A 22,214-nucleotide genomic window follows, 5' to 3' on the forward strand; every position below is an offset into this window, starting at 1 on the left:
ATCATTGCATTTAGTTTGCCAATATTTTGTTGGGGATTTTTGTATCTATGTTAACAGAGATATTGGCCTGTAGTTTTCTTCTCTTGTGGTGTTTTTATCTGGTTTTGGTGTCAGGATGATGCTAGCTTCATAGAATTAATTAGAAAGTTTTCCTTCCTCTTCTATTTTTGAAATAGTTTGAGAAGGATAGATACTAAGTCTTCTTTAAATATCTGGTAGAATTCACCTGTGAAGCTGTCCACCCTGGACTTTTGTTTATTGGGAGTTAATTACAGGTTCACTTTCATTGCTAGTAATCAGTCTGCTTAAATTTTCTATTTGTTCCTCATTCTATTTTGGGACGTTATATATTTCTATGAATTGATCCATTTCTTTTATGTTGTCCCAATTTGTTAGCATATAATTTTTCATAATATTCTCTTAAACTCTTTTGCATTTCTGTGGTGTTGGCTGTTATTCCTCCCTTTTCATTTCTGATTTTGAGTCCCCTCTCTCTCTTTCTCTTTTTTATGACTCTAGCTAGAGGTTTATCAATTTTGTTGATCTTTTCAAAGAACCAGCTCCTGGCTTCATTGATCTATTTTTTTTTAATTTTCTATTTTGTTTATTTCTGCTCTAATCTTTATTTTTTCCTTCATCTACTAGTTTGGGTTTGTTATTATTTTTCTAGTTCCTTTCTATATAAAGGCATGTTGTTTATTTGGGATTTTTCTTGCTGCTTTAAGTAGGCCTATATTGCTATACACTTCCCTCTTAGCACATCTTTTGCTGTATCCCTCATATTTGGACCATTGTGTTTTCATTTTCATTTGTCTCCATGAGTTTTTTGTTTTTGATTTCTTGGTTGATTTATTCATTGTTTAGCAGCATGTTATTTAACCTTCCATGTATTTGTGTGCTTTCCAGAGTTTTTCTTGTGGTTAACTTCTAGTTTTAATAGTGTTGTGGTCAGAAATGATGCATGGTATGACTTCAGTCTTTTTAAATTTGTTGGGACTTGTGGCCTAATATGTGATCTGTCCTAGAGAATGTTTCATGCCACTTGAAAAGAATGTGTATTCTGCAGTTTTAGGATGGAATGTTCTGAATAGATCTGTTAGATCCATATGGTCCCATGTGTTATTCAAAACCACTATTTCCTTGTGTCCTTTGTTTAAAGTTTATTTGTCCAATATAAGCATTGCTACTCCAGTTTTCTTTTCAATTTCATTGTCATGATAATTGTTTCTCCATCCCTTCACTTTTTTTTTTTTAAAGATTTTATTTATTTATTCAACAGAGATAGAGACAGCCAGCGAGAGAGGGAACAGAAGCAGGGGGATGGGAGAGGAAGAAGCAGGCTCATAGCGGAAGATCCTGACNGGAACAGAAGCAGGGGGATGGGAGAGGAAGAAGCAGGCTCATAGCGGAAGAGCCTGACGTGGGGCTCGATCCCATAACGCCAGGATCATGCCCTGAGCCGAAGGCAGACACTTAACCGCTGTGCCACCCAGGCGCCCCTCCATCCCTTCACTTTTAATCTGCTCTGCCTTAGGTGTGAAATGAGTCTCTTGTAGGCAGCATATGAGATGGGTCTTGGTTTTGTTTGTTTGTTTGTTTGTTGTGGTTGTTTTACCATCTGTCACTGTATGTCTTGATTGGAGCATGCAGTCCATTTACATTCAAAGTAATAATCATATGGTTTCACTCGTATGTAGAATTTAAGAAACAGAACAGGGGATCATAGGGGAAGAGAGGGAAAAATAAAATGATGAAATCAGAGAGGAAGACAAACCATAAGAGACTCTTAATCATAGGAACCAAACAGGGTTGCTGGAGGGGAGGGGGACAGAGGGATGGGTTAACTGGTGATGAACATTAAGGAAGGCATGTGATAAGAGCGCTGTATATTATATAAGACTGATGAATCACTGAACTCTACCTCTGAAACTAATAATCCTTTATATGTTAATTAATAAAAAATCAAAAAATTAAAAACAGCTTAATGAACAACTAACAATTCAATTGTTCATTAAGCACTTTAGGAGCCCAGCATTGCTATGTAAATAGATGTGTTTTCAAAGTTACCAATAGAACCATTCTGAGTGGTCAAATGCACAAATCAGTAATTACAGTAATTAGACTTTTAAATATTACTTTTAATTGAAATTGAATTTTTTCTGCCCATATATTTACAATACGCTTTCAGCAACACTTCTTTTTTTCCCCAAAAAGACTTGCTGTGCTCTGTTCCCGTGCCTCAAACTCATAAGAAAAAAGAAAAGTGCATTAAGCAGGGGCAGGTTTAAGACAGTTCAGGAAAGAGAAGGGTAAGTCTAAGGCTTCTCCTTGAGCAGTTCTTTTACAGCTGCTGTTCCTCCCAGGCTGCCCCTGGCCCAGAAAGTCCTAGAGTAGCTGTCACCACTCACTTCCTGGCCACTTTCATGGCAGACTTCGTGACTTTGCCACTAGTAGCTGCTTTTTTCTCCACAGCCTTGACGACCCCCAATAGCCACCATGTGCCTCATGTCACACCCAGTGAAGCGACCAAGGGGTGGGTACTCTGAGAAGCTTTTCACACCCATGGGGTTTCGCAGAATCTGAACGATGGCTGATTCCCCAGACTTCAGAGCTTTGGGACTGTCTTCCAGCTTCTTGCCTGAGCACCAGTCAATCTTCTCTCTGAGCTTGCAGACAATGTGGGCCATGTGGCATTCCATCTGGTGAGTAGCCAGCTGCAACGCTACCAGGGTGGTTGAGAATGATTACCTGGGAGAGGAAGCTTGCCACTTCTAAGGGCAGGTAATTCTTGCTGTCTCCCACCACATAGCCCTGCCTGATGGTTTTAATAGAGCAAATATCTATGAAATATATTTTAAAAAGAACTGTTTTAGAAAGTAGTTATTTATTTGCCCAGAAAAGAGAAATCAATAAGTAAAAGGATGTTCTATCATTCAACAGTATTATCATGGGTGCAGAAGTTGTGCTGTTTTATAGGGGAGAATAAAATGAGTACCTCTTTTTAAATTTTTATTTANGATGGTTTTAATAGAGCAAATATCTATGAAATATATTTTAAAAAGAACTGTTTTAGAAAGTAGTTATTTATTTGCCCAGAAAAGAGAAATCAATAAGTAAAAGGATGTTCTATCATTCAACAGTATTATCATGGGTGCAGAAGTTGTGCTGTTTTATAGGGGAGAATAAAATGAGTACCTCTTTTTAAATTTTTATTTATATATTTGTCAGAGGGAGAGAGTGCACAAGTAGGGTAAGTGGCAGGCAGAGGGAGAAGCAAGCTCCCTGCTGAGCAAGGAGTTCAATATGGGACTTGATCCCAGGACCCTGGGATCATGATCTGAGTCGAAGGCAGACACTTGACCTACTGAGCCACCCAGGTGTCCCTAAAATGAGTACCTTTAAAAAATTTTTTTAAAATAAATTGAATTATCTATACAAAAAATTACCGAAGGTAAAAAAAGTAATTATTGAGATGTGTGTTTTTATTGCCATTTTGTTACTTGTTTTATGGTTGCTTTTGTAGTTCTCATCTGTTCCTTTCTTCTCTTGCTCTCTTTTCTCATGATTACTTCGCTTTCTTTGGTGAAATGCTTGGATTCTTACTCTTCTCCCTTCCACGTTTCAGATATTTGGTATCATATTTTCCAGCCTTTTATCTTATGTTTTTCTTGACTGATTTTTACAGATATATCTATTTTATTTTGCTTTTGTGTTTTTCCCTCTTATTTATGGTTTTCATTTTCTTTCTTTAAGATTTATTTATTTTAGGTGGGAGGGGCAGCAGGAGAGCGAGAGAGATAATCTTAAGCAGGCTGCACAGCTAGCGCTGAGCCTGACACAGGGCTCCATCTCACATCCCTGAGATCATGACCTGAGCCATAATCAAGAGTTGGACACTTAACTGACTGAGGTTAAGCCAGGTGCTCATTTTTTTTTCCACTCACAGAGTCCCCCTTAACATTTATTGTAGGGCTGGTTTCATGGTAATGAATTCTTTTAACTTTTCTTTGGGAAAACCCTTCATCTCTCCCATTCTGAATGATAACTTGCTGGATAGAGTATTCTAGGCTTCAGAATTTTCCCTTTCAGCACTTTGAATATGTCATGCCACTCCCTTCTGGCCTGTCAAGTATCTGCTGAAAAACTAGCTGATAGCCTTATGGGGTTTCCTTTGTGTATAACTGTGTTATTTTCTCTTGCAATCTTTAAAATTCTTTATCACTACTTTTTGCTATGTTATTTACTATGTGTGTTGGTGTGGATTTCCTTGGATTGAATCTGTTGGGGATCTCTGTGCCTCCTGAATATGGATCTCTGTTTCCCTCCCCAGATTTAGGAATTTTTCAACTATTCTTCAAATACATTTTCTGCCCCCTTTCTCCTTTCCTTGTAGGATCCATAGAATGTGAATGTTATTATGCTTGATGATGTTAGAGTTCCATAAGTCTATTCTCATTATGTAGTATTTGTTTGTCTCTCACCTGTTCAGCTTGATTGTTTTCCATTACTCTATCCTCTAAATCACTGATACATTTCTTTGCTTCCTGTATCCTACTATTTATTCCATTTATTGTTATTTTTAATATACTTTATTGAGTTTTTCATCTGTAATATTATTTTGTATCTCTTTGTCTAAGGTCTCACTGATTTTCTCCACTGTTTTCTGAAGTCCAGTGAAATTATCTTTGATCATTACTTTAAATTCTCCATCAGGCATATTATTTTTGTTTTGATTCAATCTCCTGCTGTGATTTTGTCCTGTTCTTTCATTTGGGATGTTTTCCTCTGTCTCCTCAATTTATCTACCTCTCTGTGTCTCTTTCTTTGTGTTAGGAATCAGCTACATCTTCTGCTCTTAATGTAGTGGGTTTATGAAGAAGTCGTCCTGTAGTGCTGCACTCTTAGGCCAGATGCCCTGAACTGTGATGGCTGCAGGTGCAGCATCCGTGTGTGCAGCAGCTAGGCATGGCACATGATGTCTGTGCATGCAGTGGCTGGGTGGGGCATGTGAGGTGTTAACAAAATTTGTTCTGAGCCCAGAGCAATGAGGCTAGCAGGCTTGGAATGAGCATTTCCTCAGGAGAATTTATGGGTGGGGCTCGTGTATCTGTGCAGCACTGGCTCCCGTAGTTGGGAATGTGTTTATGGTGGAGGGTGGGGGAGGAAATTGGCACCTGCCAGCTCCTTTGTTCCCTGAGAAGTCATCCAACATGCTCTGAATTCCTGTAAACAGATCTCCTTCCTATTTGCCCCAGACATTGTGCAAAGTTGCTACTATGTTGCCTCTCAGAAGGGTATTGCCTCTTTAAGTATAGGAACCCAGCTATCCCTGGCTCTACTGGCTCTCACCCTGCTTTTTAAAGCTCAGCTGACTTTCAAAGCTCCAGGCTCCAAGTTCTGCTGGTTATACAACCTCACAGAATTCAGCCCCTCTGGTTTTTAAACCTAGAGGTATGGGTATTTGTCCTCCCTGTGTGGGCTCCCTGGTGCTAGGGACCGTTTCTTTCCCCTCTCCACACCTGCAGCTCCTTCCCTCCTGTGGGCAGCTCCAGGCCACCTTTTCTCTTCCTAAACTCACAGATGCAGCTTTTCCTCTGCATTTTGTTGTGGAGTTTGTTCTTCAGTTTTCAGATCTCTCTCCAGGTTATTTACTCGATGTAAGTGATATCTAGTTGTAAACATGGGAAGGAGTAAGCTTAGGGTCCTACTCTGCCATCTTTCCAAGCTCCCCTTATTGATTTTTTTTTTCTATTGCTTTTAATCTAATTCTGTTCTGGTCTTTACTATTTTCTTCTTTGCACTAATCTTACAATTTGTTTGTTCTTTTTTAAGTTCCTTTAGACTGTTTCAGAGTTTCCTTGTTTCTTGATGTAGGTCTATAGCTCCATAAACTCCCCTCTTAGAACTATTTTGCTGTATCACAAAGATTTTGAGCCATTCTATTTCCATTTTCATTGGTTTCCATGGGGTTTCTTTTTTCTGATTTCTTCATAACCCATTGGTTGTTTTATACCAAGCTGTTAAGTCTCCATGTGTTTGTGTTCTTTCCATATATTTTTTTGAAATTACTTTTTAGTTTTATACCATTGTGTTCAGAAGAGATGCTTGATATGATTTCAACCTTCTTAAATTTATTGAGACTTGTTTTGTGGCCTAATATGTGATCTAGCCTGGAGAATGTTCCATGCATACTTGAAAAGATTGTATATTCTGCTGCTTTTGTATGTATTGTTCTGGATATATCTGTTAAGTCCATCTGGTCCAATATGTCATTCAAAGCCACTGTTTCCCTATCGATTTTCTGTCTGGATGATCTATCCACTGATGTAAATAACATGTTAAAGTTGCCTCTAATAATATCACTGAATTTATCTCTTTATGTCTGTTAAAACTTGCTTTATATATTTAGATGCTTCTATATTGAGTGCATAGATATTTACAATTTTTATATCCTCTTGTGTTGATCCTTTTATCATTATGCAATACTCTTTTTTGTCTTTACAATTTTTGTTTTAATATCTATCTTTTTGATAGGAATAGTGCTACCCAAGCTTTTTTCACTTCCATTTGCATGAAATATCTTTTTCTCTCTCTTTACTTTAAGTCTGTATGTGTCTTTGTTCTGAAGTGCATCTCCTGTAGGGAGCATATAGATGGGTTTTGTTTTTTCTATTCAGTCACCCAATGATTTTATTAGAATATTTAGTCCATTTATGTTTAAAGCAATTATTGATAGGTATGTACTTACTGCCATTTTCCTAATTGTTTTCTGGTTATTTTTGTAGTGTCCTCTGCTCCTCTCTTCTCGTACTTTTTCCTTCTGATTGGTGGCTTTTTTAACATTATGCTTGAATTCCTTTCTATTTTGTGTATCTATTATACTTGCTTGGTTTCTGGTTATATCGACTCCATCCATATCTTATGTGCATCATAGTCTCTATTAAGTTTATGATCACTTATATTAAACATTATAAAAGCACTACATTTTTACTCTTTCACTCCACATTTTGTGTATATGATGTGCTATTTTACATCTTTTTATTTTGTGTATCCTAATTTTCATAGACATTAATTTTACTACTTTTTTCTCTTAAACTTCATGCTAACTTTAGAAGTTATTGATCTACTACCTTTACTGTATGTTTGCTTTTACCAGCAAATTTTTTTCCTTTAATAATTTTCTTCTAATTATGGCCTTTACTTTTCCACTTAAAGAAGTCCCTTTAACATTTCTTAGGAGGTCTGTTTAGTGGCGATGAACTCTTATCTGTAGTTTATCTAGGAAACTGTTTATCTCTTCTCAATTTCTAAATGATAAACTTGCCATGTAGAGTATTGTGTTTTTTTTTCTTCCATTTAGTACTTAGAATATAACATGTCAGTCCTTTCTATCCTGCAAAGTTTCTGTTGAAAAATCAGCTGATAGCTTTATGGGGTTTCCCTTGTATGTAATTGTTTGCTTTTCTCTTGCTGCTTTTAATACTCTTCCTTTATCTATAATTTTTGTTAATTGTTTCTTGATGTAGACAACCCTGGGTTCTTCTTGTTTGGGGCTCTCTGTGTATCCTTAACCTAGATGTCTGTCTCCTTTCCCAGGTTAGGAGAGTTTTCAACTATTATTTCTTCAAATATTTTTTCTGCCCCTTTTTCTTCTCCTTCTAGGATCCCTCTAATTTATTTATTTTTTTTTAAAGATTTTATTTATTTATTCAACAGAGATAGAGACAGCCAGCGAGAGAGGGAACACAAGCAGGGGGAGTGGGAGAGGAAAAGCAGGCTCATAGCGGAGGAGCCTGATGTGGGGATCGATCCCATAATGCCGGGATCATGCCCCGAGCCAAAGGCAGACGCTTAACCACTGTGCCACCCAGGTGACCCAAGATCCCTCTAATTTAAATCTTATTACAATTAATATTGTTGTAGAGATCCCTTAACATAAACTTATTCTTTTTTTTTCTTTTTGCTGTTAAGCTTGGTTGCTTTCCACAACCCTGTGTTACAGATTGCTGATACATTCTACATCCTCTAAACTGCTGTTCTCTCTAGTGTATTTTTTATTTGTTATTCTTTAGCTGTGACCACATATTTTTCTTTATATGTTCTCTTTGTTGAAGTTCTCAGTTCATCTACTCTTCTCTCAAGTCCTGTGAGTATCTTTATGATTATCACTTTGAACTTTTTATCAGGTAGTTTGTCTCCATTTCAGTTAGCTTTTTCTGGAGGTTTAATTATTGTTGTTGTTTTTAAATGTATTCCTCTGTCTTTTCTTTTTGTGTAAGTGTCTGTATCTGTTTCTTTGCATTAGGTAGGTCAGCTATGTCTCATTGTATTGAAAGTAGTGGCCTTATGAAGTAGGTATTTTATGGTGCCCAGTAGTGGAACCCCCCACACATCTCACCAATGGCCACGCACATTCCTACTGTGGAATATTCACAACTGCTGCAGGTGCATTGATAGGCAGAGCATGCCCTCAGCCTGGTTGTCTACAATGACTAGCCATGACTTCTGATGATGTACGAGTTGCTCCCAGAGTGGCTAGCTGAGAGGTCCAGCTGCAGCCACTGCAAGCATGCTGGCGTGTAGGGTTAGCTTCCCTCTCCCTAGCGTAGAAATCATTCTGGAGGTTCTGTAGTACTAAATTAGGTGCCCACCATGTGTGGAGGAGTGGAAGCTGCTTTAGAAGGGCACCTGCTTGGAAAGGTGGATTGGGCGATGCCAGTCTACAGAATGCCAGAGTGGGGCAAACAGTGCTAGCAAAGTAGATAGAGGGTTTCAGAACTGGCTTCTGGAAATGTCTGGCCAGCCAGGCTGAGGTAGGGCAAGAAAAATGGCTTCTGCTAGCATTTATTTCCTGGAGAAAGCTCCTGCAGATCCCTTCCCTTCTGGCACACATTGTACAGTCAATAAATCTTCACATAAAACTCAGGTGCTTTTCAAACTTGCTTCTATGCTGAGACTCAGATGGTAATATAGCATGTTGGTCCTTTAATAGTAGAGATTTAGTTTCCTCTGAGAAGTTAAGTATCACTGATTTTCAAAGCCAGTTGTTATGGGGGCTCATCCATCTGGCAGGTTCTCAGGGCTGGGGGTGACTGGGGCATAGTTTGTTCCCCTTGCCTCTCCATGCCTGTGATATCCTTCCTGTTTGTGAGTCATTGCACAGGATTTTGGTACCTGAGTACTTTTTTTTTCCCTCTTTGAGAGAGAAAGAGAGCAAACACAAGCAGGGGGAGGAGCAGGCTCCCTGCTGAGCAGGGAGCCCGGTGTGGGGCTTGATCCCAGGACCCTGGGATCATGACCTGAGCTGAAGGTAGGTGCTTAACCGACTGATTCACCTGGGCCCCCCCCTTTCCTGCCCTTCTTGATGTTGGTTTCTCTTTACACTTTTAGCTGTGGAAGATTAGTCTTCAGGCTGTTTTTAGAGTGAGTTGCATGTAGTTGTCTGAGAGGAGGTGAGCTCAGGATCCTCTTGCTCTGCCAGCTTTCTCTCTTTCCCCTTTTGTTTTTTTCCTATTGAAGCTTTCAACTGATTCTTCTTTACTCAATCTACCAATTTAAATGTCAATCTCATCCACCCTCACAGAAACATCCAGAATAAGTTTGACCAAATATCTGGGCCTGTCATGGCCCAGTCAAGTTCACACATAAAATTAACCATTACAATATGTTTACATAACATGCTATAATATATTGAAAATCTGAGACAATGGTTTGTATTTGTAGACAAGAGTGTAATGGCAGATTAGGCGTGTGATTGTAAACTGAGCTTGACTTTCTAACTCTGGGCCTACCACCTCTCCTCTCAGTCACTTCTTTGTATTGACAATACCACCACCTCTAATTCTGTAGGGATTTTGTTTGGTCAGCATCTATATGATGCACTAACCCTTCAGTTACCTGTGTTTGTGGAAATGATGCCCAAATCTTCTGGTCTGAATAGCTTCATTTGTAGGGAGATAACTAAATTCCATAACTTCCCAAATCCTGTGTTCTTTATAATCTCTAAAGGAAGATGCAGATGTCACCTTTTATTACAATGAGAGCTATTATGGATAGAAAAACCACACTAAAGAGTTAATGAATTTTTACTCTACCCTTACTAGTATATTGTTCATGAGAATATTACATGGCCAAGTTAGTTAATATTTATAATCTTCTATTTTCCCTTGTACAAAATCTGTAATAAAACAACCTATTTTACAAAGTTAGCATGGAGATTAATTAATATATACAACATTCTTAGCACAGAACCTAGCATGTAGTAAAAGTATTGACTCATTAAATATATTTTAACTATAGGTTCCTAGCTGCATATTTTTCTCATTTTAACATACATCTGAAAATATCAACCCCACAGCAATATTAAATTACAATTTCTGCAACTCCTCAGTTAAATAATTGTATTGTAATGAGGCCAAATGAGTAAAAAAATATTTTTTGCTTCATTTTTGTGTCTTTTAGATGCAAGTGAGGTCTCACATAATGTTCTCATTCAATACCACCAATTGTTGTCAAACTCAGAAGACAATGACTAATATCTCACATTATAATAATATCTCAGGGCATAGTACAAACAGATACTAAATCTGCCACTAGACTCAAAATCAAGTTGTCGGCTATTGGCCCTATTCCAGTATAAAATGGAATAAATTCGAGACCTCTCCCAGAGTAATGCTTATTTGCAGTCCAGAGACATAAGGCTGCTGTAGTTAGATGTTAATAAAAGATCTCAATGCACTCAAGCAAAGTACAGTAGGAACAAGTCTTTTATAAGGCAGATGGGCCAGTGATCTGACATCTGGCAACTGTAGGGAGAAATAGCACAGAATAGAATTATAAAGCATGGTTATACTTAGATTACAGAAAATATTTTCATTTTTTTTCTGAGAATTTTAGGAAAACTGTGGTTAGAAACAATTATAAAGTATAAGTTATATAGAAGTGAAAAAAATTGAATTCAAATATATGGTGAAAACTCTTATCTCAATCCAATTAATCCACATTTTTTCTTTAATGAACTTATAACTTCCATCATTTATTATTTCCATTAAAAGAAGAGTCTGAACTGATCAACTCAACATATAATTTAAATTTAAGTCTCTAAATTGAATTCTTATATCACATGGTTACTCAAGCCAGATGTATGTTGAAGTGAGGAATAGCATGTAGAAGATAATAGGCATCATTATTTGAACTAATTCCCCCAGGGTAATTGTATGGGTGACCACATGGTTGAGGTAATGTTTGTAGTTGGCAGTGGCCAATTAAATTAACTAAATGCAATTCTTTTCTAATTTGAACAATTTCATTGAGGATTAAACTTCATTTTTTTTCTGGATTAAACTGTTGTATCAGTAAAATACGGATAAAATATCAACTTTTATTAAATTTAAAAATGCTAATGAGAAACCCAAATCTATGTGCATTACTTATGAGAATGTTTATATATTCTATTTTCATAATCAGTTATGTAGGAATGCATAGTCCAAATTTTATATCTATGAAGACAGACTTTTTTTTTAATTTAAAGACAAATAAGAAAATTTTCTTGGAGTCATACTAACCAGCAGAAGATTGTATCACTGTCATTCTCCATAATGCTTAAATATTTATAGTTGACTAAAACTGGCATTTATCCATTCCAAAAGTGTAGATCATTGTGGAAGTGGCTCACATCTAGGGGCTCTACACCAGGATATTAAACCTAATATCAATGAAAAGAAATAAAACAAGCAGTTAATTATGGAAAGCATGAAAATATGAAGAAATTTGATGTCAAAAAGGTAAAAGATATTTAATAAATGGAAAACACAAACATTTATGCAAAAAATAAATAGAATCAGAATTAAATTTCTGTTTAAGATCTAAAGCTCAATATATATTGGTAAACAGTTAAACAACAAAGAAATGTGTAGCTAAGAATATTTTCTACAGAAGTTACATTGTAGATTATGGCAAAGTAGGTCATTCAAGGAAACTGTCCCCCCACTGGAACAATTACAAAATTACAAAGACTGACAGATTTAAATTTTTTGGAACTCTAGAATACAATCCAAAACTTTCAGCCACCAAAGGACTGCTAATTTTTAGTAAGAGATTGTTGGGGCATTTTTCTCAAAAACCTACCATCTCTTGTTCACCAGCATGCTGGTGCATGAGATGGTAGCCAATTTTCCTTCCTTGTGCAGATTGCTCTTCCCAAAGGGCTAATATGGACCTTGTTAAAATACTGTAATTTTTCATTTTCATNTGACTAAAACTGGCATTTATCCATTCCAAAAGTGTAGATCATTGTGGAAGTGGCTCACATCTAGGGGCTCTAAAACAAGCAGCTAATTATGGAAAGCATGAAAATATGAAGAAATTTGATGTCAAAAAGGTAAAAGATATTTAATAAATGGAAAACACAAACATTTATGCAAAAAATAAATAGAATCAGAATTAAATTTCTGTTTAAGATCTAAAGCTCAATATATATTGGTAAACAGTTAAACAACAAAGAAATGTGTAGCTAAGAATATTTTCTACAGAAGTTACATTGTAGATTATGGCAAAGTAGGTCATTCAAGGAAACTGTCCCCCCACTGGAACAATTACAAAATTACAAGACTGACAGGTTTAAATTTTTTGGAACTCTAGAATACAATCCAAAACTTTCAGCCACCAAAGGACTGCTAATTTTTAGTAAGAGATTGTTGGGGCATTTTTCTCAAAAACCTACCATCTCTTGTTCACCAGCATGCTGGTGCATGAGATGGTAGCCAATTTTCCTTCCTTGTGCAGATTGCTCTTCCCAAAGGGCTAATATGGACCTTGTTAAAATACTGTAATTTTTCATTTTCATATGTCTATAATTCCCTCAGGAACTATCACAGAGGTTGGCTTTTCTTTTGCCTCCTCTTCTCACCCTCCTCAGATGGGTTTTTCAGGGAGCCACATATTTTGAAACATTTAAAGATATATACTATCTATCCCCACATGAGGTAGGAGACAGCAAACAGTGAAAGTTGTAGAAAGCACCAAAAGCCCCAGAAAAAGAAGGCAGGGGAAGAACACACTTGAGGAAATAAGAGCTCACATGGCCTCCACATACACTGGGGTAAGAGGAAGTACAAAGCACACACATGCTCAAAAAAGGCATGAGAGGACCCTGTGCTTGCACCTTTGGTGAAGCTGTGGGATCTGAGAAAGGATAAGGAAAAGACAGAGCTGTAGGCTAATCATTGAAGGAGTGCCCAGCTCATGAATAACTTGTAAAGACCAGGTAAAGTGGAATTTCTCTCTTTCTTGGCTCAAGACATTTAAAGAAATTCCTGTCAGGTCACTGACAGACTCCAAAGATAATAAATAACAGAGATTTTCGTGGCCACACATGACAAGGAATACAGGCTTTGCAAAAAGCTTTAAAGAAAAAGACATGGACAGAGTACGAAAGGAAAATAGAATAACAATTTATGAACAAAAGGAGATTATCAATAAAAAAATATAAATTATAAAAAGGAACCACATAGATGCTCTGGAGCTGAAAACTACAGTAACTGAGATATTTTAAAAATCAGAAAATTTCTACAGTGAATTTAAGCACAAATAATCAATAAACTTGATGGTCAGACCATTGAGCAGAAAGAAAGAAGAAAAAAAAAACAGAAACAAAAGACATGTGGGAAACATTTAAGTGTACCAGCATATGTATTATGGGAGGCCCAGAAGAAGTGGCATACAGATATATTTTACCTCATATAATTTTATGTTATGTGAACATCTCAGTTAAAAAGACTATTTTGNCCCCCAGGGTAATTGTATGGGTGACCACATGGTTGAGGTAATGTTTGTAGTTGGCAGTGGCCAATTAAATTAACTAAATGCAATTCTTTTCTAATTTGAACAATTTCATTGAGGATTAAACTTCATTTTTTTTCTGGATTAAACTGTTGTATCAGTAAAATATGGATAAAATATCAACTTTTATTAAATTTAAAAATGCTAATGAGAAACCCAAATCTATGTGCATTACTTATGAGAATGTTTATATATTCTATTTTCATAATCAGTTATGTAGGAATGCATAGTCCAAATTTTATATCTATGAAGACAGACTTTTTTTTTAATTTAAAGACAAATAAGAAAATTTTCTTGGAGTCATACTAACCAGCAGAAGATTGTATCACTGTCATTCTCCATAATGCTTAAATATTTATAGTTGACTAAAACTGGCATTTATCCATTCCAAAAGTGTAGATCATTGTGGAAGTGGCTCACATCTAGGGGCTCTAAAACAAGCAGTTAATTATGGAAAGCATGAAAATATGAAGAAATTTGATGTCAAAAAGGTAAAAGATATTTAATAAATGGAAAACACAAACATTTATGCAAAAAATAAATAGAATCAGAATTAAATTTCTGTTTAAGATCTAAAGCTCAATATATATTGGTAAACAGTTAAACAACAAAGAAATGTGTAGCTAAGAATATTTTCTACAGAAGTTACATTGTAGATTATGGCAAAGTAGGTCATTCAAGGAAACTGTCCCCCCACTGGAACAATTACAAAATTACAAGACTGACAGGTTTAAATTTTTTGGAACTCTAGAATACAATCCAAAACTTTCAGCCACCAAAGGACTGCTAATTTTTAGTAAGAGATTGTTGGGGCATTTTTCTCAAAAACCTACCATCTCTTGTTCACCAGCATGCTGGTGCATGAGATGGTAGCCAATTTTCCTTCCTTGTGCAGATTGCTCTTCCCAAAGGGCTAATGTGGACCTTGTTAAAATACTGTAATTTTTCATTTTCACATGTCTATAATTCCCTCAGGAACTATCACAGAGGTTGGCTTTTCTTTTGCCTCCTCTTCTCACCCTCCTCAGATGGGTTTTTCAGGGAGCCACATATTTTGAAACATTTAAAGATATATACTATCTATCCCCACATGAGGTAGGAGACAGCAAACAGTGAAAGTTGTAGAAAGCACCAAAAGCCCCAGAAAAAGAAGGCAGGGGAAGAACACACTTGAGGAAATAAGAGCTCACATGGCCTCCACATACACTGGGGTAAGAGGAAGTACAAAGCACACACATGCTCAAAAAAGGCATGAGAGGACCCTGTGCTTGCACCTTTGGTGAAGCTGTGGGATCTGAGAAAGGATAAGGAAAAGACAGAGCTGTAGGCTAATCATTGAAGGAGTGCCCAGCTCATGAATAACTTGTAAAGACCAGGTAAAGTGGAATTTCTCTCTTTCTTGGCTCAAGACATTTAAAGAAATTCCTGTCAGGTCACTGACAGACTCCAAAGATAATAAATAACAGAGATTTTCGTGGCCACACATGACAAGGAATACAGGCTTTGCAAAAAGCTTTAAAGAAAAAGACATGGACAGAGTACGAAAGGAAAATAGAATAACAATTTATGAACAAAAGGAGATTATCAATAAAAAAATATAAATTATAAAAAGGAACCACATAGATGCTCTGGAGCTGAAAACTACAGTAACTGAGATTTTTTTAAAAATCAGAAAATTTCTACAGTAAATTTAAGCACAAATAATCAATAAACTTGATGGTCAGACCATTGAGCAGAAAGAAAGAAGAAAAAAAAAAAACAGAAACAAAAGACATGTGAGAAACATTTAAGTGTACCAGCATATGTATTATGGGAGCCCCAGAAGAAGTGGCATACAGATATATTTTACTTCATATAATTTTATGTTATGTGAACATCTCAGTTAAAAAGAATATTTTGCACAGATGCTATTTTCCAGAATAACTGGCCAATGGAATTTAACTTTGTGGAAAATACAAACCAAAATTGAGGGATTTTCTAGAAAATAATCTATATGTAATCTTCAAAAATGCCAAGATTGTGAAAGTCAAGGAAAAATGAAGGAATTCTTCCAAATTGAGGGAGATTAAAGTGACATGACAAATTTAGTGTATTATTCTGGATTGGAATCTTTGCTCTAAATGACATTATTAAAACAATTGGTTATTCAAGCAGAGAAAGACAATTATCATATGGTTTCACTCATTTATGGAACATAAGAAATAGGAAGATCGGTAGGAGAAGGAAGGGAAGAATGTAGGGAGGTAAACAGAAGGGGGAATGAACCATGAAAGAATGTAGACTCTGGGAAACAAACTGAGGGCTTCAGAGGNGAAATAGGAAGATCGGTAGGAGAAGGAAGGGAAGAATGTAGGGAGGTAAACAGAAGGGGGAATGAACCATGAGAGAATGTAGACTCTGGGAAACAAACTGAGGGCTTCAGAGGGGAGGGGTATGGGGGATTGGGATAGGCTGGTGATGGGTATTAAGGAGGGCACATATTGCATGGTGCACTGGGCAAATAATGAATCATGGAACACTACATCAAAAACTAAGGATATACTGTATGGTGACTAACATAACATAATAAAAAAATATTTTAAAAAAACCAATTGGTTATTTTCAAATAAAGTCCACAGATTAGATGAATTTATTGTATCAGTGTTAATACCTTGATTGTGGTACTTTGGTTATGTAGCTGTGTTCTTTTAAATGCATGCTAAATTTTCCAAGGATGATGGGACAAAATGTCAGCATGTGAGATAGAAACAGTGTTGTAAAATGCTTACAAAAATGAAGTCTAGATGAAGAGAATAAAGGGTGTTATTTGTGCTATCCTTCCCCTACCAACTTAATGCATGTATTCCTGTATTACATCAGTCTAAATCTACTGATTTTGCAAATATGCTTGCTTTTGCAACTTTGTTAACTTTCTTGGTTATAACTACTACCTTGATTTTAAAAACTCAAATTTATACATGAACTCCAGGACCTGTCCCTTAGCACCAACTTCAAATTTAATATTATTCAATGAATGAATGGACCATTATTTACTGAATTCTTATATGGCAGGTGTAATGCCAGATACTAGGAATATATTACTGAACTAGATACTAGATACCTAGTGAGCTGAATTTTCATGAAGCTAACTGCCTTATTACTTTCAAGGATTTCTTTACTAATGTCCATACCCTTTAATTTCATCCAGAAATCTAGGAGTTATCCTAGCTTTTACACTTTATCATTCTCTACATGCATTTTATCACAAAGTTTTGCCAATCTTATTTTCTAAAGATTTTTTTATGTGCTTTGATCTTGCTCTTGTCTAATTCCTGTAATTTCTGCCATAATTTGCCACTAATTCGAATTCTCCTGGACTTTCTCAGTGACCTATAAATTCTATTACCTATAATTTTACCTAGTTTACATGCTTTTTTTTACATGCTTAATCTAGACTGATTCATTTTAACTAAAGCTTTAGTCATTTTCATCTGCTAAAATGATGTATTAGGTCCATGTTATATTAAAAAAAAGTTTATATAATTAGTTGAAACAGAATTCTCTATGCTAATCTCCTTTATATAGTCCCCAGATGTCACTTTTTAAGTTATGCCTTTTCTAGTCACCCTTACTAAGTTTTCACACACAACCACTATCTCTTGTATCACTTTATGCTCATCTTAGGTTTAATGGCCTCACTAAATATATTTTACTTATTTCTCTTGATTAGTGAGAACCTTCCTCTCCTTATAATATAAGCTCCATGGAGACAGATTTTTGTCTGTTTTGGTCATTGTTGAAACTCCAGTGCTTAGAACAGTGCCTGATATAGGATAGTCAATAACTGTTAATTGAATGAATTTCAAGAAAACTTTATAAAGCATTTAAAGGAAGATTGTTTTGAATGAAGAGTAAGGGAGAAACAAAGGCCATGACTGTTCTTTTCCCAACCCCAAAACCAATCATGACTCTTGGGCTTAAGGTTTCTTAGAGGAAACACTCTAAGAGCTTATTAGAAAAAGACCCAAGTCCCTGGGCTACATTTCAAAGTCCTTTTTTCCCCCTCTCTCTGTAGCTCATATTCCAATGACTAGGATTGTAGGACATCTTATATTTCCTGCACTAGCCAGGATACTCTTTGCCCCATGCTCAGCCTGTACTCCTTTTGCAAATGTATTTGTATTTATTAATTTTTCCAAGTTTTAGGCCTAGCACCATCCTGGACTTATTTGTACTCCATACTATGCTAAACTATCTACTTCTATGATAATGCCACTAACACTTCTATTCTGATATCAAAGCACTTAAAATATTATATTGAAATATTTGTTGCTTTAATTAGAGACATAGTATTATATTCAAAATGAGGAACTAAGTCATTAATGAACATCTAATAGATGTTACATAAACATTTTTCAACATCTGAAACAATTGGCTTTTACAATATACAAAATACTATGTTGGTTATAAATGAAGCATTAATATTAGATCATAGTTTCTCAAAAGTTCAAAGGTTTGGGCTAGAAGTAACATTAAACACCCCCCCATCTAAACACTCTATCAACACAGCATGCATGTACATGCATTACAGAATTGGTATGACTCTCCTTCACAATAACACTCTTATTTCAGTAAGTGAAAGGGTACCCATTCTATAATGCTTGAAGTGTAGGTATAAGAACATTAGTAATAGAGATATTTCTAACAAAACTATTTGCAAGCAATATTAAGCATCTTTTGATATAAGTATCATTTAAAATCAGATATTCACTCTCAAACTGGGGAAGATTAAGGAGAAACTTAAATTATTGAGAGTGTACCATGTGGCAAGCACAGGTAGGCACTTTATATAAAATATCTTAATACTCTTAAAAACCTAATGTTTTTGCATATTTCCTAAATACAGAAAAAGAAGTAAAATTCAAAGATCTTAGAATTTTATATTTTGCTGAAGGCCATGCAACTAATAAAGATCGGAGCTGTGATTCTCATCCAGATTTATCACATTCCAAAACCATTGACCTTTCTGATCTTTAAAAGTGTTCCTTTAAGAATAGTAATAACAGTTGTACCTTAAGATAATTGAACATATACTTAACATGCATTGTTTTATTTACATAAACATCTTGTGAGGTAGGGACTATCTTTCATCAACATCATTTCCATTTGAAGGATGAGGAAGTCAAGGTAAAGAGATTAAATAATTTGCCCTAGTTGGAATTTGACCTCATTCACTTTGACCCCAAAACATGTGTTCTTATAAATATATACATAAACAGTACCCTTCAGTTTTTTTGGAGAAAAAAACTTGTGGGCTCAGAAATAAATGCCAAACAGGTTGATTCAGGTAATGACTAAAACCAAATTTCAATAAAAGGGATCTCAAGGTATTTTATAATTATATATATATATAAACTCATGAGAGAAGCAAAATGTCAGCAATATTCAAATGAAAAATTAAGGAAATATTTTAATAGCACTTATTTTCTAACATTTTCTAATTGTAATTTATAAATGTGTTGTTTTTATTAATATAAATACCAGGAAGACAGGGGCTATTCTGTTTGGTTCCCTGATATTTTCAATTGTAGAAAGAGCTGATGCCTGGCACATGGTAGACACTGAAATATTTTCGGATTCTATAGTGGTGGGAATAGACATTACAGTGTAGTTGAGATTGAGTTAAAATGTTGTCTTTCTACTTGCACAAGAGTAACCTGATAGGTAAAATTATAACCAGGGAAAAAATGTTTGATATAACAAGAAAAATATGAAGTCATCTATGATCTGAAAGTAAGGACACTCTTAGTTTCACCTGGTATTTGTAGGCCTCAGAAATTGTGAAAATTAAAGTGACCAAGTTTAAAGGTCAAGCTTACCTTGTAATAGTATTTATATGAATCTGAAATCCACTATTATATATATACAATCTAGATCACATATAGAATATTATTAGATAATTATAAAAAAATAAAGGTATATCAGGCTAGCAAATTTTATAAGATAAATAGGAAACTTATTAAACATCTCTCAATATAGGGGATAAAATTATTATGAACAACTAATTACATGCAAATAGGCTAACTTAGAGGATATGGATATGCTCCTAGAAACATATAATCTTCTGAGACTGAATCAAGAAGAAATAGAAAATCTGAACAGACCCAGTACTAGAAATTTTACATTAGTAATTAAAAGAACCTCCCAATAAAGAAAAGTCCAAGACCAGATGACTTCACTGGTGAAAATACCAAACATTCAAAGAATATCAATACTATTCAAACTCTTCCAAAAAAATAGATGAGGGAACGCCTCCAAACTCACCTTGCAAGGCCAGCATTACCCTGATACCTAAACCAGACAATGATACACACAAGAAATTACAGGCCAATATCCATAAGGAGCATAAATGCAAAAAATCTTCCATTAAAAAGCAAACTGAATTGAATACATTAAAAGGATCATACACCATCAAGTAAGAATTATTCTAGTATTTCAAAGATGATTCAACATCTGTATGTCAATCAGTGGGATACACCACATTAATAAAGAATAAAAATCATAAGATCATCTCAATAGATGCAGAAAAAGCATAGACAAAATTTAACATCCATTTATAATATTTTAAAAAACCTCCAAAGTGGGTATAAAATAAGTACCTCAACATAAAAAGGCCATATATGATGAGCCCACAGCTAATATCAGACTCAACAGTACAAAGCTGAAAACTTTTCCTCTAAGATAAAGAACAAGACAGTACTTACTCTCACTACTTTTATTCAACATAAGTCCCCACCAGAAAATTAGCCAAGAAAAGTAAAAGGCATAAAAAGATCAGAAAGGAAGATATAAACCTGTCACTATTTGCATATGATGTATTATATATGAAAAACTCTAAAACAAATTTAGCAAACTTAAAGGATATAATACCAATATACAAAAATGTGTTGCATTTTCATATACCAGTAATGAACTAACAGAGAAATTAAGAAAACAATTACATTTACAATTATATCAAAAATAAATTTAAGGAGGTGAAAAACCTGTTCACTGAAAAATATTAATGAAAAATCAAGACACAAATATTCCATATTCAAAGATGGGAAGAATATTGTTAAAATATCCATACTATCCAAAGTAGTCTGATTCAATGCAATCTCTGCCCAAATTCTAATGACATTTTTCACAGAAACAGAGCAAATAATCCTTAATTTGAATGGAACCATAGCAGACCCCAAACAGCCAAATAAGCCTGAGAAGGAAGAACAAAACTAGAGGTAGCATGCTCCCTTGTTTCAAAATATCTTACAAGCTACACTAATCAAAACAGTATGAAATTGGCCTAAAACATATAAATTGATTAATGGAATAGAGAACCCAGAATTAAATCCATGCATATATGGTCAACTAATTTATGACAAAGGAGCAAAGAATATGTAATACAGAAAAGACATAATAAATGAAGTTGGAAAAACTGGACCACTATCTTATACCATAAACAAAAATTAACTGAAAATGGATTAAAAATTTGAACATACCTAAAACCCTAAAACTTCTAGGAAAAAAGAGTTGGTAAGCTCCTTGAGATTGGTCTTGGCAATGATTTTTTGAAATTGGTATCAAAATCAAAGGCAACAAAAGTAAAAAGAAACAAGTGGGATTATATCACACTAAAAAGCACGTTTTTATTTAATCAATTAATTAATTTATTTATTATACTGGGGCAGGGGTGCAGAGGGAGAGAATCTCAAGCAGACCGCACACTAGATGCAGAACCCAAGGTGGGACTCGATCTCATGACCCTGAGATCATGACCTGAGCCAAAAATCAGTCAGATGCTTAACCAACTGAGCCACCCAGACACCCAAAGCTTCTTTACAGCAAAGAAAACCATCATCAAAATGAAAAGGAAACATACTAAATGATAGAAAACATTTGCACATTATATATCTGGTAAGGGCTTAATATCCAAAATATATAAGGAATCCTTACAACTCAATAACAAAACAAAACAAAAAACAAAACAATTTGATTATAAAATGGGCAGATCTGAACAGACATTTTTCAAAGAAAAATGATAGATAGCCAAGTAAAAGATGTGTGATATCTCTAGTCATTACAGAAATGCAAAACAAGACCACAATGAGATACACCTGTTAGTATGGCCATTATCAAAGAGACAAATCGTGCGAAGATGTGGAGAAAAAGACACTTTATGCACTGTTTGTGGGAATGTAGATAGAGCCACTATGGAAAACAATATGGAGTTCCTCAGAGCATTGAAAATAGAACCACCATATGATTCAGCAATTCCACTTTTGTATGTTTATATAAAGAAAACAAAAACACTAATTCAAAAAGATATATGCACTCCCATGTTCATCACACCATGTTTA

At 35.2% G+C, this 22,214-nt stretch overlaps 1 pseudogene; it reads right to left on the reverse strand.

The window, feature by feature from the left end:
- Positions 1-2,404: 2,404 nt before the first annotated feature.
- Positions 2,405-22,214, reverse strand: part of LOC117797176 — a 153,831-nt pseudogene continuing 134,021 nt past the window's right edge.

This window comes from Ailuropoda melanoleuca, chromosome 19, assembly GCF_002007445.2.
Source record: "Ailuropoda melanoleuca isolate Jingjing chromosome 19, ASM200744v2, whole genome shotgun sequence".
Taxonomy (NCBI): domain Eukaryota; kingdom Metazoa; phylum Chordata; class Mammalia; order Carnivora; family Ursidae; genus Ailuropoda; species Ailuropoda melanoleuca.